We start from the raw sequence: 22260 nt of genomic DNA, 5'->3' as shown, positions 1-22260 counted from the left end.
CCATTTAAAGATGTTTATCAAAGAGAGATAGAAATAGATGTTTACACATAAACCAATGCGTGAATATTCACAGCAACTTTCTTCATAGCCAAAAAAATGGGAAGCAACCCAGATGTCCCTCAGATGGTGAGTGGATAGGTAGACAAATTATGGCATATCCATACAATGGAATAATATTTTGCAACAACAAAAAACCAAACATGCATGCAGTAACTCAGGTGAATATCAAAAGCACAGTGCTAAGTAAGGAAATTAGACTCAAATGCACAATATAATTCTGTTTATTTGACATCCAATAAAAGACAAAGCTATAAGGACAGAAAACTCAGTGGTTGTCCAGCAGAATCAGGTTAGAGTGAGGATTGACTACAAAGGGGCCTTAAAAAATTTTTGGAGTGATGGAAATATTTTATATCTTTATTACGGTGATGATTAAATGATGTCATTTATTTGAAAAACCCATAGAATTTTATTCACCTAAAAAAAGCAAATTTTACTGTATATAAGTTATACCTAATGAAACAAAGAAAATAAAATATCAATATACTACTTTGCTATTTTTGAAAAAATTATATAGTAAGTACAGAGAGAGAAGGCACTGAGACTGGATGGAGGGAAGACAGGAAGCTGGGCTGATGGGGGAGAAAGCTGGCAAACCTGCTTGGGGTAATTGCACACAGAGACTTGTTCCTGGCCCCCAGTGGCTCCTGGGTAATGGGTTTGTTGAACTGGCAAGGAGCAACCTGCTCCTGCCACAAGCCTCTGGAACCCTGGCAGGAGGAGACCCCTTAACCACCACGGATACTCTTGTTGGCATGGAGAGCAGCTTAGAAAAGTGGTAGCGGCAGCAAGCCAGCTGACATGAAGCCCAGAGGTTCGGTGAGGGAGCATCTATAGCAGAGCATGGCCAGAGATGGCCATCTCCCTAGGCTCAACTTGGTCCCACAGGAGACTTTAGCATTAGTGAATCTGTTGGACCTGAACTCTTTGTTCTTGCCCAGCAGATAGGGGCTGGTCTAACCTGAGCACCCTTTGGTCTGCTGGCTTCTCACAGGTCTCCAGCCTGGCTATGCATGTTTGCAGGACAGTTTTGGATACCCTGGGAACCTACATGATAGCTTCCACTCTGGCAGACCAAGATTGACTGGTGTAGAGCTCCAGTGGGGTGGCCCCTGCAACCACACACCAGCCCACATGCCCCTTCTCCATACTGTAGCTTCTGCCTGGGACCAAGGAAACTTTCCACATTGCTTTGCGGGAGCATGTCTGCAGGCACGTTTTGCATTCTTTGCCCTGACAGCAAGCAGGAGTGAAGTCTGCCCCACCTCTCCCTGCCAACCGCCATTGCTGACAAAGCCTTCACAGGCACAGAGCCAGCCAGCCTCGCGCCAGCCAGTGCCCTGCACTTGCGCTAACACTGTGCAGAGAACAGCAGATACTCCACTGCCCCAAGCAACCACTCCTACTTGTGGGGCACAGAGAAAGCACCCAGACCTGCAGTCACCAGTGTACTGTCTACAAGCCAACACCACCTCCAGTATGACCATGCAAACAGTCACCAGGAGGAGCTCCCTCAACTCCCACCTAGCTGAGTGACCTCCACCAGTGTGGTGAATGCCTGCAGGGAGGCAGGTACCCTGGCACCCACTAGCACTCTACTGCAGCTGACGCTGTGAGGATGAATTCCACTGTCACCGCACTACAAAATGCTTTGTCTGACACTGCCCTATGGGAGAGTAGTGACCAGTGGTCCAGAAGCACCTTGGGCCTGCCAGCAAAGTGGATTTCTAACCTCAAGGAGCCAGAGGACAAAGTCACGGCCAAATACAAGTCCCTCAGATTTAGAGCATGCAGCCCAGAAGTTGGGAGCTGCATGTTGGCCCCCTAAAATCTTCCAGAAATGAAGCCATTTGGCTGAATCCACTTTGTACCATAATCAAACCCTGAAGGTCATCAAATAAAAGAAAAGAAAAAAAAATCCAAAAGTCAGCAAACTCAAAGATTGAAGGTAGATACACTCATAAACATAAGAAAGAATCAGTGCAAGAACCCTGACAACTCAAAAAGCCAGAGTGCCCTCTTTCCTTCAAATGACCACATCACTTCTCCAGCAAGGGTTCTAAACCAGGTTGAGATGGCTGAAATAGAATTCAGAATATGGAGAGGAGCAATTGAGCCACAGAAGTACTCAATCCAAGCCAGCTGAAAACCAATCCAAGCAAGCTGAAAATTATGATAAAACAATGCATGAGCTGACAGATAAAATAGATAGCATAGAAAAGAACATAACTGACCTGATAGAGCTGAAAAACACACTACAAAAATTTTAAAATGCATTCACAAGTATTAATAGTGGAATAGACCAAATGGAGGAAAGAATCTCAGAGCTTGAAGATTCCCTTTCTGAAATAAGACAGCCAGGCAAGAACAGGAAAACAAGAATGAAAAAGAACAAATAAAATCTCTGAGAAATACAGGATTTTGTAAAGAGACCAAATCTACAACTCACTGGTGTCCCTGAAAGAGTTGGGGAGAATGGAACCAACTTGGAAAACATATTTCAGGATATCACCCATGAAAACTTCTCCAACCTAGATAGAGAGGCCAACATTCAAATTCAGGAAATACAGGGAAACCTAGTAAGATAACTCATGAGAAGATTATCCCCAAGATACATAATCATCAGATTCTCCACGGTTGAAGTGAAATAAAAAATCTTAAAGGCAGCTTGAGAGAAAGGTCAAGTCACCTACAAAGGGAAGTGCATCAGACTAACAGTGAAACTCTCAGTAGAAACCCTACAAGCCAAAGAGATTGGGGTCAACATACAATATTCTTAAAGAGAAGAATTTTCAACCCAGAATTTCATATCCAGTCAAACTAAGCTTCATAATGAAGGAGAAATAAGATCCTTTTCAGACAAGCAAACGATGAGGAAATTTGTTACCACCAGACCTGCCTTATAAAAGTTCCTGAAGGAAGCACTCAATATAGAAAGGAAAGACCATTCATCAGTGACTACTACAAAAACATACCAAAGTACACAGACCAGTGACACTATAAAGCAACCACTAAACAACTGTGAAAAATATCCAGCTAATATCATAATGACAGGATCAAATCCATACATGTCAATACTAACCTTGAATGTAAATAGGCTACATGCCCCGATAAAAGACATAAAGTTGCATGTTGGATAAAGAACCAAGACCCATTCATATGCTGTCTTCAAGAGATGCATCTCACATGCAATGGCACACATAGGTTCAAAATAAAGGGATGGAGCAAAATCTACAAAATAAATGGAAAACAGAAAAAACCAGAGGTTGCAATTCTAGTTTCAGACAAAACAGACTTTAAAACAACAAAGATAAAAAAGACAAAGAAGGGCATTACATAATGGTAAAGGGTTCAATTCAAGAAGGCCTACCTATCCTAAATATATATGCATCTAACACGGGAGCACTCAGATTCATAAAGCAAGTTCTTAGAGACTTTCAAAGAGACTTAGACTGCTCCACAATACTAATAGGAGATTTTAACACCCCACTGACAATATTAGACAGATCATTAAGACAGAAAATTGACAAAGATATTCAGGACCTGAACTCAGCACTGGATCAAATGGACTTGATAGACATCTACTAAACTCTCCACCCCAAAACAACAGAATATACATTCTCCTCATCACCACGTGGCACATACTTTAATTTGATCACATAATTATAAATAAAACACTCCTTAGCAAATGCAAAAGAACTGACATCATAACAAACAATCTCTTGGACAACAGTGTAATGAAATTAAGAATCAAGACTAATAAATTCACTCCTAGTCATACAATTACATGGAAATCAATATGGTTTGGCAGTGTCCTCACCCAAATCTCATTTTGAATTATAGCTCCCATAATCCCCACATGTTGTGGAAGGGACCTGGTGGGAGATAATTGAATCATGGGGGTGGTTTCACCCATACTGTTCTCATAATAGTGAACAAGTTTAATGAGATCTGATGGTTTTATAAGGGGTTTCCCCTTTCACTTTGCTCTCATCCTCTCTTGGCTGCCACCATGTAATACATGCCTTTCACCTTCTGCCATGATTGTAAGGCCTCCCCAGCCACGTGGAACTGCGATTTCATTAAACCTCTTTTTTTTTTTTTATAAATTACTCAGTCTCATGTATGCCTTTATCAGCAGTGTGAAAACAGACTAATACAGTAAATTCATACCAATAGAGGGGGGCACTGCTGCAAAGATACCCAAAAATGTAGCAGTGACTTTGGAATTGGGTAACAGGCAGAGGTTAGAACAGTTTGGTGGGCTCAGAAGATAGAAAAATGTGGAAAAGTTTGGAACTTCCTAGACTTGTTGAATGGCTTTGACTAAAATACTGATAGTGATATGGACAACCAGGTTCAGGCTGAGGTGGTCTCAGATAGGTATGAGGAACTTCTTGGGAACTGGAGTAAAGGTCACTCTTGCTATACAAAGAGACTGGTGACATTTTGCCCCTGCCCTAGAGAACTGTGGAACTTTGAACTTGAGAGAAATAATTTAGGGTATCTGGTGGAAGAAATTTCTAAGTAGCCAAGTGAGCAAGAGGAAGCAGAGCATAAAAAGTTTGAAAAATTTGCAGCCCAATGATGTGATAGAAAAGAAAACCCTATATTCTGGGGAGAAATTCATGCTGGCTGCAGAAATGTGTATAAGTAATGCGAAGCCAAATGTTAATTGTCAAGACAATGGGGAAAATGTCTCCAGGGCATGTCAGAGGCCTTCATGGCAGCCCTTCCCATCACAGGCCCAGAGGCATAGGAGGGAAAAATGGGCTATGGCTTCAGAGGGTGCAAACCCAAAGCCTTGGGAGCTTCCAGGTGGTGTTGAGCCTGTGGGTGCACAGAAACCAAGAATTGAGGTTTGGGAACCTCCACCTAGATTTTAGAGGACGTATGAAAATGCCTGGATGTCCAGGCAGAAGTTGGCTACAGGGGTGGGGCCCTTAAAGATAACCTCTCCTAGGGCAGTGGAGAAGGGACATGTGGGGTTGAAGCCCCCATGCAGAGTCTCCACTGGGGCACTAGATAGTGGAGCTGTGAGAAGAGGGCTACTATCCTCCAGTTCCCAGAATGGTAGATCCACCAACAGCTTGAACCATGTGCCTGGAAAAGCTGCAGACACTCAACAGCAGTCTATGAAAGCAGCCAGGAGGGAGGCTGTACATTGCAAAGTTACAGGGGTGGAGCTGCCCACGATCATGAGGTCCCACCTCTTGCAGCAACTGTGACCTGTATGTGAGACACAGAGCCAAAGGAGATCACTTCGGAACTTTAACATTTGACTGTGTCGATGAATTTTGGACTTGTATGGGGCCTTTAGCCCCTTCATTTTGGCCAATTTCTCCTATTTGAAATGGGTGTATTTATCCAATACCTGTACCCCCATTATATTTAGGAAGTAACTAACTTGCTTTTGATTTTACAGGCTCATAGGTGGAAGCGACTTGCCTTGCCTCAGATGAGACTTTGGACTGTGGACTTTGAGTTAATGCTGAAATGAGTTAAGATTTGGAGAACTGTTGGGAAGGCATGATTAGTTTTGACATGTGAGGACATGAGTTTTGGGAGGGTCAAGTGGTGGAATGATATGATTTGGCTGTGTTCTCACCTGAATCTCATCTTGAATTGTAGCCCACATAATTCCCACATGTTATGGGAGAGACCTGGTAGGAGATAATTGAATAATGGGAGTGGTTTCCCACATATTGTTCTCATGGTAGTGAATAAGTCTCATGATATCTGATTTATAAGGGGTTTCCCCTTTCACTTGGTTCTCATTCTCTCTTGCCTGCTGCCATGTAAGATGTACCTTTCGCCTTCTGCATGATTGTAAGGCCTCCCCAGCCATGTGGAACTATGAGTCCATGAAACCTCTTTTTCTTTATAAATTACCCAGTCTTGGGTATGTCTTTATGAGCAGCATGAAAACGGACTAATACAGAAATCAAACAAGCTGCTCCTGAATAACTTTTGGGTAAATAATAAAATTAAGGTGGAAATCAAGAAGTTCCTCGAAACTAAGGGCAACAAAGATACAGCATACGAGAATCTCTGGGAGACAGCTACGTCACTGTTAAGAGGGAAATGTATAGCGCTAAATACCCACACTGAAAAGTTAGAAAGATCTCAAATTAACCTAGTATCACAACTAAAAGAACTACACAACCAAGCGCAAACAGATCCCAAAGCCAGCAAAAGATGAGAAATAATCAAAATTAAAGCTGAACTGAAGAAGACTGAGAATCAAAAAAACATTCAAGAGATCAACAAATGCAGGAGATGGTCTTTAAAAAAAATTAATAAAATAGATCACTAGCTAGACTGAAAAAGAAAGAAATAAAAGATTTTAAAGTAAACACAATCAGAAATGATAAAGAGGATATGATCACTGACCTCACAGAAATACAAAACAACCATCACATAATATTATAAACAACTCAATGTACATAAACTAGAAAATCTAGAAGAAATTGATAAATTCCTGGACTTACACATCCTCCAAAGACTGAACCAGGAAGAAATTTAATCCCTGAAGATACCAATAATGAGCTCTGAAATTGAGTCAGTAGTAAAGACCCTGCCAAGAAAAAATACCCTGGACCAGATGGATTCATAGCCAAATTCCACCAGATGTACAAAGAAGAGCTGATACCATTCCTGCTGAAACTATTCCAAAAAAATGAGAAGGAGGAACTCCTCCCTAACGAGTTCTATGAGGCCAGCATCAGCCTGATACCAAATCCTGACAGAAACACAACAAAAAAAGAAAACTACAGGTTGATATCCTTGAGGAACATCAATGTAAAAATTCTTAACAAAATATTTGCAGACTGAATTCAGTAGCACATCAAAAAGCTTATCCACCATGATCAAGTAGGCTGTATTCCTGGATTATAAGGTTGATTCAGAATATCCACCTTAATAAATGTGATTCATCATGTAAACAGAACTGAAGACACCACATGATTATTTCAATAGATGCAGAAAAGGCTTTCAATAAAATTCAAAACCGCTTTATGTTAAAATTTCTCAATAAATTAGCTGTTAAAAGAACATATCTCAAAATAATAAGAGCCATCTATGGCAAACCCACAGCCAATATCACATGGAATGGGCAAAAGCTGGAAGCATTCCTTTTGAAAACTGGCAAAAGATGAGGATGCCCTCTCTCACCACTCCAATTCAACCTAGTATTGGAAGTCCTAGCCAGGGAAATCAGGCAACAGAAAGAAATAGAGAAAGAAACAGAAAGAAAGAAATAAAGAAACAGAAAGAAGTAAAGGGCATCCAGGTAGGAAGAAAGAAAGCCAAACTTTGCAGATGGTGTGATACTATATGTAGAAAACCCCACAACATTAGCGCAAAAGCTCCTTAAGCTGATAAACAACTTCAGCAAAGTCTCAGGATGCAAAATCAATGTGCAAAACTCACAGGCATTCCTATACACCAAGCCATAAGTCAACTCAGGAACACAATCCCAGTCAAAATAGTCCCCTGCAAAAAATACTAAGGAATACAGCTAACCAAGGAAAACTAGAAAAAACAGTTTCAAAATTCATATAGAACCAAAAAAGAGCCCAAATATCCAGGGCAATTCTAAGCAAAAGGAACAAAGCTGGAAGCATCATGCTACCCAGCTTTGAACTATATTACAGGGCTACAGTAACCAAAACAGCATGGTACTGGTGCAAAAGCAAATACATAGACCAATGGAACAGACTAGAGAACCCAGTACTAATGCTGCACATCTACAACTATCTGATATTCAACAAACCTGACAAAAACAAGCAATGCAGAAGGATTCCCTATTCAATAAATGGTGCTAGGATAACTGGCTAGCCATATGCAGAAGATTGCAACTGGACTCCTTTCCTTATACTATATACTAAAATTAACTCAAGGTGGATTAAAGACTTAAATGTAAAACCTACAACTATCAAAACCCTGGAAAACAACCTAGACAATACCATTCTGAACATAGGAGTAGACAAAGATTTAATGATGAAGAAACCAAAAGAAATTCCAACAAAGGCAAAAATTGACAAATGGGATCTAATTAAACTAAAGAGCTGCTGTACAGCAAAGGGAACTGTTAACAGAATGAATAGGCAAACTACAGAATGAGAGAAAAATTTTGCAAATTATGCATCTCACAAAGGTCTAACATCCAGTATCTATAAAGAACTTAAACAGATTTACAAAAACAAGCAAGCAAACAACCCCATTAAAAAGCAGGCAAAGGACATGAACAGATACTTCTCAAAATGTCCATCAGAGACAGACTGGATTAAGAAAATGTGGTACATATACACCATGGAATACTATGCAGCCATAAAAAAGGATGAGTTTGTGTCCTTTGTAGGGACATGGATGCAGCTGGAAACCATCATTCTCAGCAAACTATCGCAAGAACAGAAAACCAAATACCGTATGTTCTCACTCATAGGTGGGAACTGAACAATGAGGTCACTTGGACTCGGGAAGGGGAACATCACACACCGGGGCCTATCATGGGGAGGGGGGAGGGGGGAGGGATTGCATTGGGAGTTATACCTAATGTAAATGACGAGTTGATGGGTGCTGACGAGTTGATGGGTGCAGCACACCAACATGGCACAAATATACATAGGTAACAAACCTGCATGTTATGCACATGTACCCTAGAACTTAAAGTATAATAATAAAATAAAATAAAATAAAATAAAATAAAAAGAAGACATATATGGGGCCAACAATCATGAAAAAAAGCTCAACATCACTGATCATTAGAGCAAAGCAAATCATCAAAACCACAAGGAGATACCTCTGACACTAGTCACAATGACTTTTTTTTTTTTTTTTTTTTTTTGAGATGAAGTCTTGTTCTTGTTGCCCAGTCTGGAGTGCAATGGCATGATCTCAGCTCACTGCAACCTCTGCCCTCCAGGTTCAAGCGATTCTCCTGCCTCAGCCTCCCGAGTAGCTGGGATTACAGGTGCCCACCACCACATCCAGCTAATTTTTGTATTTTTAGTAGAGACAAGGTTTCACCATGTTGGTCAGGCTGGTCTTGGGCTCCTGACCTCGTGGTTTGCCTGTCTTGGCCTCCCAAAGTGCTGGGATTATAGGCGTGAGCCACTGCGCCCAGCCCAGAATGATTCTTATTTAAAAAGTAAAAAAATAACAGATGAGGTGAGGTTGTAGATAAAAACTTTTATACACTGTTGGTAAGAGTGTAAATTAGTCCAGTCATTGTGGAAGACAGTGTGGCAGTTCCTCAGAGACCTAAAACAGAAATACCATTCGACTCTTCAATCCCATTATTTAGTGTATACCCGAAGAAATATAAATCATTCTAATACAAAGACACATGCACACATACGTTCATTGCAGCACTATTCACAATAGCAAAAACATGGAATCAATCTAAATGCCCATAAATGGTAGACTTGATAAAGAAAATATGGTACATATACTCCATGAAATACTATGCAGCCATAAAAAAGATCATTTCCTTTGCAGAAACATGGATGGAGCTGGAGGCCATTATCCTTAGCAAACTAATACAGGAACAGAAAACTAAATACCGCATGTTTTCACTTGTAAGTGGGAGCCAAAAGATGAGAACACATGGACACATAGAGGGGAACAACACACACTGGGGCTTACATGAGGGTAGGGGGTGGGAAGAGGGAGAGATTCAGGAAAAATAACTAGTGGATATTAAACTTAATACCTGGATGATGAAATAGTCTTTACAACAAACCCCTATGACACAAGTTTACCTGTATAACAAACCTGCACATATATCCCTGAACTTAAGATAAAAGTTAAGTAGAAAAATAAAATATATAGTAAGTATAGTATTATATTTAATTTTATTAGGATTTAATTATAGAAGAAAGATAAATTGATGTGAATTTAAAAGCATGCTGAAATTCTCCTTCATTATCCTAGATCATAAATAGATTTACCATTTCTTAAAAAATAATTTAAAGTTTAGAAATATTTATGAAAAATTGTGAGAGACTTAAGTCAATATTGTTTTTAATCAACCTGTTTTCATTTGACACTGTACAGATTGACTCCCTGCTATAAAGATGAGAATATTAACATGTGTATCTTTCCCCCATTTTCCTCTCTTCTTGCTTCCTGGTTTTGTTAATTATTTGTTTTGTTTTATGCTGTTAATGTGTTTTACGCTGTTAATTTGTTAATTATGTGTTTTATGTCAAAGTTTCTTCTGTTTACATTCTATTTCATGATAAACTGCACTCATTTTTAGTGTTAATTCTCTACTTAAGATAATTCCATGAATGCAACCCTCAAATTGTATCTGCTGTATTCTTGTATTCTTAATTTCACAATTTGTTTGGTTTTCATTTTTCATTTTTTCTAACTTACAATCACAATCAGCGCATCAAATATGGATTGTGCAATTGTAATTCATGAGTTTCCTTAACATTTTAAGGTATCTGCCTATCGCCTTCAGACTAGAATTACATCACTGTGGAACTTAATTTTCTCTGTCACAATTTTCTTCATCTAGAAATTTGTTCATAAACCTCTGACTCCCATTATTCAGTGTGGCTGAGGAGGTTATTTTTTTCTTCTATCTTGGAAGCTAAGTAATTTTTGTGTTAGGATTTCTAAGGTATTCTTTATTTTTCCTGTAAGTGTCATACACCAAGGTTTGTTTTGATGTATAGTGTGCTTGATATATAGTGTGCTCTGTCAATTTGCAAATGTAGTATTTTTTCATTTTAAGGAAATTTTTGAATACTTTTAAGTGCTTTATCTTCTGAATTTGCTAAATTTTTAAATTTATGACTGTCCAATATCTATATGTAGGTTCATTCTTTCATTCTTTTCTTTCTTTTTTTTTTTTTTTTTTTTTTAAGATAGAGTCTTGCTCTACTGCTTAGACTGGAGTGCAGTGGTACAATCTTAGCTTACTGCAACCTCTGCCTCCAGGGCTTAAGAGATTCTCATGTCTCAGCCTCCAAAGTAGCTGAGATTATAGGCATGTGCCACCACACCTGGCTAATTTTTGCATTTTTAGTAGAGAGAGAGTTTCACCATGTTGCCTAGGCTGGTCTAGAACTCCTGGCCTCAAGTGATCTGCCCGCCTCAGCCTCCCAAATTGCTGGGATTACGGGTGTGAGCCACTATGCCCAGCCTATATGTAGGATCATTCTTTTTTTTTTTTTTCTTTTTGAGACAGAGTCTTGCTGTGTTGCCCAGGCTGGAGTGCAGTGGCCGGATCTCAGCTCACTGCAAGCTCCGCCTCCCAGGTTTACGCCATTCTCCTGCCTCAGCCTCCCGAGTAGCTGGGACTACAGGCGCCTGCCAGGGCACCCGGCTAGTTTTTTTGGTATTTTTTAGTAGAGACGGGGTTTCACCGTGTTAGCCAGGATGGTCTCGATCTCCTGACCTCGTGATCCGCCTGTCTCGGCCTCCCAAAGTGCTGGGATTACAGGCTTGAGCCACCGCGCCTGGTCTAGGATCATTCTTATCTGTCTTCCATTTCGATTAGTTTTTCTCAGTTGCTTTAATCTCTATATTTTTCATGAGCTTTCACTGGGCTTATCCCAAACCATTTTCTCTTTGTAATTATCAATTGTGTATGCTGTGTTTTGTTTCCAATGTATTCTCTAATGATATTACTTATGTCCTGATTTTGTTTTCTTAGGCCTGTAACTTCCCTTCCTTTTGATTCTGGATTTACTAAATTTGTGTTCTTTAACACAAATTAAAGCTTTTAAAATAGTATAAAACATGCATATGGAATTACATTATGTGAAGAAATCTGAGTTAATTTGCAGTCTATCTTAGAATACTTGATTACTTATAAGGATCTCGTAAATGTTCCATAATAAGATTCACCCCAACTAATTGAGAGGTGCACCCAATCCCAGAGAGGGATATCCACAGGGTTGAGATAGCTCACATGGATTGACATGAGGCCCTGACCTTTGACGTCCTTCTGAACAAGTCAATCCCTTGACTCCTTCTCACTTTTATTTGTTTTACACTAACAGCTGTTGTTACCACTTCCTGGGAGGAGGAAGGAAGTCACAGATAAGGGTATCTTCTCAAAAGAGGATCTGTCTGGTTTGGGAGTATTGGTGAGAAAGCTGAGGTTTATCAATGCAGTGCTTGTGGGTAAGGGTGGTGATTAAGGGAGCCAAGCTCTTTTGCACTGTGCCTTTCTCCCAAGCTCCTAAGTTTTTTTCCTTGACTTTTACTCCTTGACATTTATGGCTTTGGGTCATCTTTTCATCATGAGTTGATGTAAGGGAAGTTTGTCTAAAGAAACAGATTCCCACATTCTTACTTCCAAGATGTCACCATTGCACTGGATCCTGCTCTCCAGTCTGGGGGTGCCTGACTCTTTAAACACAAAGGCAAAATAAGGGAACCGTGCAGTTCAGGTGCAAATCATGAACTCCAATGATAAAGTATTAATACCTTTCTCCAACAAGTCTTTAAACCCAACACTAGAAATTTTACTAACAACTCTATTCATTCAGTTTTTTTCATAAAGCTGGAGCAAGAGAGATCATTAGAAAATGATTTCCAATGAAATTTGGAGAGGTACTCTGAGAAATATGCTTCATTGTACTGATACTTATAAAAACTGGAAATAGTGAGTGCACTACGAGTAGTGCTCTTCCCTCCAAGAAGATGTCCTCACTTTGTGTCCAGTTCACCACACCAGAAGCACATTAGCCAGATGCTTTCTCAGATATAGTCTACTTTTATTGTTTTGACATGACGACTGACAAAGTACTTCTAGCTTTTAGTGTTGGGTCAAACCTAACACACCCAAACCCATTCTTGCAGCTGTGTTTTCCCATAGTTGTGATGTAATATACTTGGGGAAGGCTACATTAATACAGTCTTGTCACATAACTGGAGGTCACTGATTAATCTGCATAAAGATCCTATGGAAGTGCTGGAGCTTGAAGGTTAATCTTGTAGAAAATGAGAGAGCCCGTAAGATTAGTGGTCTCATATTGCACTGTGTAGGTGCTCAATCTATAGTTGGCAATTGATTTATTTTCCTTGTAGAACCCCACAAAAGCCTATGGCAAAACAAATAACAGGATCATTTCCCTTAATCTCACCCTAGTGTGCTCTTTTATTGGATTTAGAGAAATGAAAACAAGCCAACTTATTATTCTTGGAATAAAAAATTCACATTTTGGTTTGTTTTGCATATTTGACAAGCCAAATTTAAGAGGGCACTTATAATCAGATTTGAAATCTGAAATAGATTTAGAGGAAGAATTATTTTGCCTACACCAATCATCCTTCTCCCGCAAATGGACTAACACAATAAAAACTGCAAATAATTGGTTGAAGTACTTTCCAGGTTTCAAAGATGTAAGCAGAGTTTATTATCATCTTTAGAAAGTGTTCTTAAAATTAAATCTAATTTTGTCCAACTTCCTTCTTAGGTTATGGATTCCAGACCTATGGAAAGGAGGGTTTTGTACATTGTAAGCAGTAGGTTGTGAATATGCTAGTGTTGGTGAAGTGGGTTTTTAGCAATACTCTTTCCTGTCCTTTGGCCTCCTTTGCATTGTGCTTAGGCCTGCAAACTTTAAGAGAAAGGAACTGCATCTTCCAACCAGAAAAGAGCCTTGAAGGCAGGTGCTTCTCTTCACCAAATAGGAAAGGTCCAAAGTAAGCCCTAGTCTCTCGGCTGTGCCACGTTTGCTGGTATCATGGTCTGTTTGTACCAGAGCAAGGCAGCATTCTGGTGGGGGTGACACAACATGAGATCTCTCAGCTGGGCCTTCATATGAACCTTAATGAGGAATAGTAGGATGGGTTGTTATTGCTGTATAAAGAAAAGAATGCTTTTTCATTTACCTCAAAACTGTAGGGAGAAAAAAAAAACTTTATGAAGACAAAAAGGCTGAATACAAAAAAGCAATTATCTTTTATTCATTTACATTCCATTTGGTAAGAAAAAAATTATATGCTGTTGGGCTTGATATCTTTTAAAACATTGAAAAATCAATCAATCAAATAAATTAGGTGCTTTGGAATTGTACAGTCAATGTCAAGAACATGCCATGGGGATTACATATGAATTCGGAGCTATTTTTTTCTGAAGCATATTGCATTAAAAACATTTTGAAATGATTTGAAGCAATACAATACAATATAATACAAATAAATGTGAAAAGAGAAATAATAACTGGGCAGGGGCTTCATTTGGAAGGGGAAAATATCCATGCAAGGCTTGGCCCTGCTAAATTTCAAATGTGGTATCAGGGCTTGAGTTTTTAGAAGAAACATCAAATAGATTCAAGTCTGCTAAAGCCTATAGGTGGCTTTGTTGTACAGTGTGGGGGAAAACCTTTGCTACGTACTTCTCAGTCTGAGAATTCATTATACAGTCAATCAATCTCTCCTCCTCCTCAGTTCTAAGGTTGGTTCCTGCACTAAAGCCCAGAGTCAATGTACCACAGACTTAGCTGTCATTGTGAAGATAACGTTTGTGTCCCTGTGTTTTGTCTATTTTGAGATGCAACTACAAATAGTCCCTGACTTATAATGGTTTGACTTCAATTTTTCAAACTTAAGATGGGTTCATCGAGGCATTAAATATACCTTCAACTTCTGATATTTTTGGCTTATGATACGTTTATTGTAATGTGACTCCATCGTAAACAGAGAACCATCTGAATTCATCTGTATACTGATTGTCATTGGTTGACACTTTCATACATATTTAACTCACACATTTATCCCACTTACTTTCTGTTATCAAATCTTTAGCATCTAAAGATATTTATTAGATATCACATTTTTTGTACTCTTCTAATGGCAAAGTGCAACATATACAAAGCAGAAGGCCTTTGTGATGCTGAAATATTTCACAGCTTTTCAAGAATAAACAAAAGGTATTTGGTGTAATTTTAGTGGAAATGGTATTTTAATCATATTCTAATATTTGTTAAAAATATGTTAACCCCTGTATATTACACATGAGAATTATCTTTATTCTGTATAGCGTCATTTATTTATTATGTATAGTTTCTTTCTGGTAACATAGTTTATTTTATATTCACATGTTATCTACTTATTTGCTATAGTCTTGTCTTAATTTTGAATGTCATCTGACAAACAATATCATGCATACTTGAAAAGAGATTCTAGGTTCTATAAAGACAGAGCACAGATGCTCCCTGTGTTAATGAAAGTGGGGCCATTTGGAAAAATAACCTTCAGAAAAATAGAAAGGCAAAGACAGGAACTCATAGGAGGGAAAGGAGGAGAAGAACATCATGGTTGAAGCCAAGAAGATGAGGACGATAATGAACATTCCCTAGGAGCAAGGATGTAGGATTGGCAAAGGATTTTAAAGAACAAGTAGCTTTCTTGATTGTTCTGCAGCGTGGCAACATTGTGTAGCCCTAGGCCTTCAGTAATACCTGCTGCACACTTATCTTTAGGCCAGTGGTACTCTGAGAATTGAAGTCATCACGGCTTTTTCCAGTGATAAGACAGAGAGTTGAAAGGGAAGAAAGTGTTGAAGAAGTCAGTTGTGGAGACCAAGAACAGAAGCAGAATACAAAACTAGGTAATTAGGAGAAATACAACTTCTCCAAATAATTCTCAGTGATAGTAGCTGGGATGCTGGATGTCCCATTTTACGTGAGTTAGAGATTTAAGTCAATATTTCTTACATTTTAAAGTACTTAAAAGTCTTGAAAGAACCCAAAAAGGTGATATATAGGTTACATTCTGTTATTGCAAAAGTCTAAAGAAAATTCCATTCACAGGCATTAGTATAAACTTATCAATGCACGGAGAGATTATTGTAACTAAAATGAAGCCTCAATGTACTGATCATACTAATCTGAATACAAGGCAAAGTGGGTCAGAAGTCACTGAACCCAGAGACTCTGGGAAAGAAGATTGAAGTCAGTAGTGAAATGAAAGGCAGGAGCTGTTGGCGAGGCTTCTGGGACCAATTTGTTTTGGCGTTATTATGCGTTCTGCATAACTCGAAGATGTGGGAGAATTGTACCTTCTTGTTATTCTTCAGCCAAAATTTAAAACACTAGTTACATGAGGGTGCGAAATAATTATTTTATGATTAAACTATGTTCATGTTAGCAAACCGCAATGGTTTGACTTTCGTGAGTCCTGCTCACCTGATACTATTAGCCATGCAACAGAGGAGAAGTTACTAAGCAACGTGAGCCTTAGTTTCCTCATACAGAAAATGGTATATTAACAGGCAAATCAACCAGCTGCCGATAGGATTAAATGTGAAAAGTACCTAATCAAGAACATGATTTAACAGTGATGTGCAATACATTTTATTAATCCCCTTTTCCTTTTCTGCAGAAGTCATCACCAAAAATTCCAAGGAAGAAGATTAGGTTGGCATCCATAGTCTAAGCAGGAAATAGCTTAACTCATACGGTATCAATCACCACAGCTGGGGATGGAATGTGAGGCCAATTTAGATAAGGGAGATTTAAAAAGAGTAATAATTGTGAGTGGTCAGCATGTTCTAGAATATGGCTTGACATTGGGGGTGGAAAGTTAAGAAAAGCTTGAGAGACCTTCAGGCCAAATCATCAAAGACTATAGATCTAATGATCAGAAGTCCTAGTAAGGTGGGCTCTGCAAATTGCTATCAGACAGGGGCTATGGGTGTTTTCTTAGGATACAGAGATTGAATGCTTAGTAAAGAAAAAAGTTGAACACATTTTGCCTTGGCAAGTGTGGTAGGAAGCTCCAATGCCTGAAATGTGTATCTCATTAGAGCCTCTTCTGCTAAAAGCAGCTTTCGATTAATTAATCAATGGAAGCAATGCATGTGGATGCTTTTTTTATTTTTTATTTTTATTTTTTGAGTCATTATCAGGGCCAAATTTTAGTATTTATCAAGACTACCTTAATTAACCATTAGTATTGCAATGATTTTTCTTAAATCTACAGAATTGCTTTCCAAAATCATTTGTACCTGTTCCCTTATATCTGCCTCATGCCATAGTCTAGACTAAAACTAGGTTATTATGGCTCTACAAGAGTGTTATATCAAGAGTGGAACAACTCCAGTCTTCCCTTTTCACTTCACTTTCAAACTTTCTAAGCTTCTACCTGCGTTGTTCCAGAAGCTTTTGGATTAGGGTTTTGGTCCTATTATTGAGATATGCATGTCTTTGACAAGCCTCAATTTCCTTGCCAATGTTACAGGATTTCTAGAGAACCAAATGGCAATAATGCACTGGCAAGAGCCTTGAAAAGTAAGAGTATTATGCAAATGGGAGGCACTTGATATGGTAGAGCTTTGAGGGCAAAATAGGTAAGTGTAGCAGTGATAGCGATAGATAAGTGTTCCTTCTAGAGGCAAAAAGAAAGACCCAAGTTTCTTTTTCAGCATCTTTCTCCTTCTTTAGTTTCTGTATCTCCTTTCTGCTCTTGTGTTTACACATAAATTTGGCTATAATAGCCCAAGATTTGTCCAGGAGCCTCTGCTAGGGAGGCATGTTGGTTGGTTTTGTTTTTCTCTACTTCAGTGCATGGGTAGGAAGGAATGGCAACTGTGTGAAAAACATTACTTCTCTCTGTAATGGCCAGTGCATTGCAGTCAGGCATCATCTTTCCTTTGATGCTCTTGGTAACTATCGAGTGTCTATAAAGGGTGACATACATGATTGATTTTCAAGGAATCCCCAACCTGTATACAAAGAAGTATGTGACTACTTTAGAGGAAGGACTTTACAAGCCAATGCCAAGTCTTAAAAAATTTACTACCAGAGCGTCAGCTGGAAGGTGTCCCAGATAGCATCAGAGCACCGAGATGTTGAACCAACATTGTCCTCCAAGAGGGTGTTAGAATATTACAATGTGCTCATAAAAATAAATGGTTAAATTAAACCTATAGGCAGTGACTAAAATAACCACTTCCATTATATAAATTCATCTATCATGGGCAGATGCACCATGGCTCCTTCAAAGAGCTATTATGACCCCTATGACTTCAGTGTCTGAAGATAACAGGTTCTCAGAAATTTTTGACAAATTAATAATCTAACAAGTGAAAATGTTTGTATAACTTGGATCAATGGTTCCTCATTTCCCAGCGTTAGTTTAAAGGGATATTATGCTTTTGAACTATAAAAATCATGACATCTTTTTAAAGTTATCTACATATCTTACTCAATAATTAGAAAAAGCACTGAGCCTGCAGTCAGAGAGAAACCCAAGTCTTAAACTCTGACCTGCCTCTACTGAGACTTCAATTTCTTTATCTGCAAATTGAAATACTTGACTTGAACATTCTACTCTTCTATATATTGTATAATCTGATGCAAATACATACAAACAAACAGATCCTGACTTATGGTCAAAAGAAAATCTTGGAGTCTGTTGACAGTACAGCCCAGAGTTAGGTCCCAAGTTTAAAGGTATGATTCCAGTCCATGACAGTCTCTGTAATGCAAAAGAATCTTGGAGCAAATTATATAAACTGTTACAAAGTTGTCTTCTCTCAACCTGGTAGTAGCCTTTTATTCAACCTTCCAACATTCCTAGTACACTTTCTATGTTCTGTTATTGGAGCCTGAAGGCAGTGCTTATACCTCCCACTGCTCCTGGATTTCCTAAATTAAAGACAAGTAGGGTGTGGTTTGGCTGAGATAAGGAAATGAAGAGGAGTTGAAGTTCCCTAGGGAGGAACAATGGCTGCTGTGGTAAAGATTACCAGGTTAAGGAAAAAGAAATCAGAGAAGAGGGACAGTAGCAGCCGGAGGACTACCTATGAGATTAAAGAGTGACTAAATCTGTGGCTCAGACTTTTCAAGAAATTCTGTAATCCTTTCCCACCTTCCTCTCCTCCATTCCCATCCTGATCCCAACCAAAAACACTTGGAAAGGACTCATTTGGCAAACTGGCAAGGGATCTTTGGGATGCAATGGTCAGAACACATTGGAATCTGAAATCTGCAAGGTGGAATCAGTGGAGTCGTGGGATAGAGAGGGAATAGGATGCCACAGAAGGATGCTCAATTCTTGTGTTCCAGATCCTGTTTGAGAGACTCATATACCTTGTCACTTACCTCTTTTCAAAAATTATCATTTTCCTAAGCAGTAAATGTTTGCAGATATACTTAAAATAATATGACATCCCTATACTCTCCATCCAAATTCAACATATGTTACTATTAATGCTAATATTTTATAATCTTGATAAAGATCTTTTAAAAAATATAAAAATAAAATCGTACACACCCCATTGAAATGCCCCTCTTCATCCATCTGATTATGTTTCCTTCTATTCCTTCTCTCTCCTCTTAAAGGCAGAGGAGTTGTCCTTCTGTCAGAAGCACAGAGTCTGAGGGGGGAGTCAAAGGCAGCCAAATGGTGACCTGCAGGAGAGATGCCTTGACCATTGCCAAGGTTGTGTGAGAAACCTCCAGGATAGGGAGTCTCTGAAGAACCCATAAGTGTGTCCTGGGAAAGAAAGGAAGCAATTGCACATCTGCCACATCCAGATCATTCCAATGTCTGGATCACAGTGAGACCAGAAAAGTGACACCATTTTTACCGTTACTTTTCTCCCTCCCTTTCTCCAAGACAGCACAGGTCTTTTCAATTAGGTCTCAACAGAAAACAGATGGCACTCTCAAAACAGCATAATTTGAGGAGGGTTTATTTATAAGATGACAGCTTACAAAGATGCGAGTATAGGGGAACCACCAGAGATAGCACAGTAACCCAGGGCTGGTCACAGCTGGGTAGTTCACCTCTAGGCCCAGAGATGAGGGAAGGGTGCAGTTACTAGAACTCAGAATAAACTGTTAGCGGGACATAGCCATCTGGAGGCAACCACTTGGAGTGGATGCCAGGAGAATAAACTCACTAACATCACTTTCCTAACTCCACCTGATCCCCTGCTGTGGCACCATCATGAAGCCAGAAGGCACTGGAACTCATTTACATAAATCTATACAGGTCAGCCATACATTTACATGCCAATACTATATTAGCAGCATTAAAAAGTTTTGCTCTATGATATTTCACATTCCATTCTAGATACTGTGCAAGTTCTATTATAGCCTCTTTGACCCAAGAATTATTTACAAATAAAATTTATAAATGTTCAAATATGTAACTTTGTGGCTATCTTTCATAGTTTAATACCAATTTTCTGGCATAATCCAAAAACATGGTCTCTACTATATAATTTTTTGTTGAGTCTTTTGGGACCTGGTACATGATTAATTAAAAGCTGTTCAAGGTATGGTGGATAAGACTGTATAATCTTAGTGATTATAGAGTTCAATATATATCCATCTAATCTAGCTTATTACTTTGTTGCTCAAATTACTTTTCTACTTTTTAAAAAAATATATTATTTTCAAGAGAAGATCTCACTCTGTCACCCAGGCTGGAGTATATTGGCACAATCATAGCTAACTGCAGCCTCAAATTCCTGGGATCAAGCAGTTAGCCCACCTCAGCCTCTCCAGTATCTGAGACTACAGCATGCAAGACTATGAGGCTAAGTTTTTTTATTTTTTGTGGAGAAGATGTTTTGTATGTTGCCCAGGCTGGTCTCAAACTCCTGGCTTTAAGTGATCCTCCTGCCTCAGCCTCCCAAAGTGTTTGGATTACAAGCATGAGCCACCATGCTCAGCCTCTTTTTTTCTTTTTTCTTTTTTCTTTAGAATTTTTAGTTTTATTTGCTTCCTGATTTGTTTTTTGTGAATTTGAGTCAACAGTTTTCACTTTGCATTTATTAGTTTCTCATTACAATTTTATTAATCTTTGATTTATATAAAGTTACATTGCTATGTGCCAAAAATAACTTGCATTTGCTACATAACTCTTACAATTTTATTTCCATTATTATGTAATGATTGTCTTTTCTGTATGTGATTTTTTTTTTCTAGAGACTTTTAAAATCTGCTATTAACATGGCTAAGCAAGCTTTATTTTTGACAATATTTTCTCAGATGTGTTTTTTATCCTTTAACTTTCAAAGCATTTGTGTACTTATATCCTAAGTGTCTCATAGACAGCATATAGCTGGATTTTATTCTATATTTTGGTCACTGGCCAAAACAACAAGCAATTTAAATCTATTTAATTTTATTAAGACTACTATATATGTGGGATGTTTAAATATTTTCCTTTGCTTTACTCTTATGCATTTTATCGGATTGACTGAACTATATTTCCTTCCTTCCTTCCTTTCACTCTTTGTACTGAGATGAAGTTATGTATATATTTATTCTCTTTCAATTTTCTTATGACATTTTTAATTTAACAGCCTTTAAAGTTAAATAATTTATCTCTAATACTCCTACAAAAGCAATGACATTAGAATGCTTTAAGCCTTCTATTTTACATTTTATGATTACTATTTTTGAGTTTTATTTGTACCATACCAAAATTATTTATGTTAATTATTATGGCTTTTTAGAACCAATGCTCCCTTAGTTTGTCTTTCAGTTTCTTTGGATATTTTAGGTTCTTGGTTTCATTGCCTCCTTTCGTTTGAACTTTTCTCCAAATGATATTTATATTTCTGTGATTTTTATAACAAAGGTTTGTGGATGATAAATTATCTTAATTTATTTTCCAACATTATTTTTTCACTTTTTGTAATAGTTTGGCTGGTGTTGAAATTTAAGTTTATAGTTATTTCCCTCAGTTTTTTGAGAAATCTTACGCCTTTTGACTTCTTTGTTGCAAATTTGTGTTTATTATAAGGGACCTGCCACATTTCTCTGATTGCTTTTAAAATTTCTTAAGATTTTGGTTTCTTTAGTTTTATTACTGTCTAAATGCAGAATTGTTTTTTAGCCTGTCTCAGTGTGCTTCTTCAATTTGAGCACTCATGATGTTTTTCAATGCCAAAAAAATCTCAGCCATTAATGTTTTGAATAATGTGTTTGCACTATTTTTTTCCAACTACTTTTTCTGGAAAACCTATTCTTTGTGTTTTAGTCATTCTCATTCTATCATCTATATCTTTTGAACCTTCTTTGCTGTTTATGATTATGATTATTATTAATGTTAGCTATAGTGTTCTGTATAATTTCCTCATATCTATCATCTATTTCACTAACTCTCTCTGCAATTGTGTTTTTCTGCTCTTTATACGTCCCATTGATTTTTATTTCAATGACTGGTAGTTCTACTTGGATATTTTATAAATCCACTTTTTCTCCATAA

This window comes from Theropithecus gelada, chromosome 4 (genome assembly GCF_003255815.1).
Source record: "Theropithecus gelada isolate Dixy chromosome 4, Tgel_1.0, whole genome shotgun sequence".
NCBI lineage: Eukaryota > Metazoa > Chordata > Mammalia > Primates > Cercopithecidae > Theropithecus > Theropithecus gelada.
The sequence above is the reverse complement of the archived record's forward strand: the minus strand, read 5'-3'. Positions refer to the sequence as shown.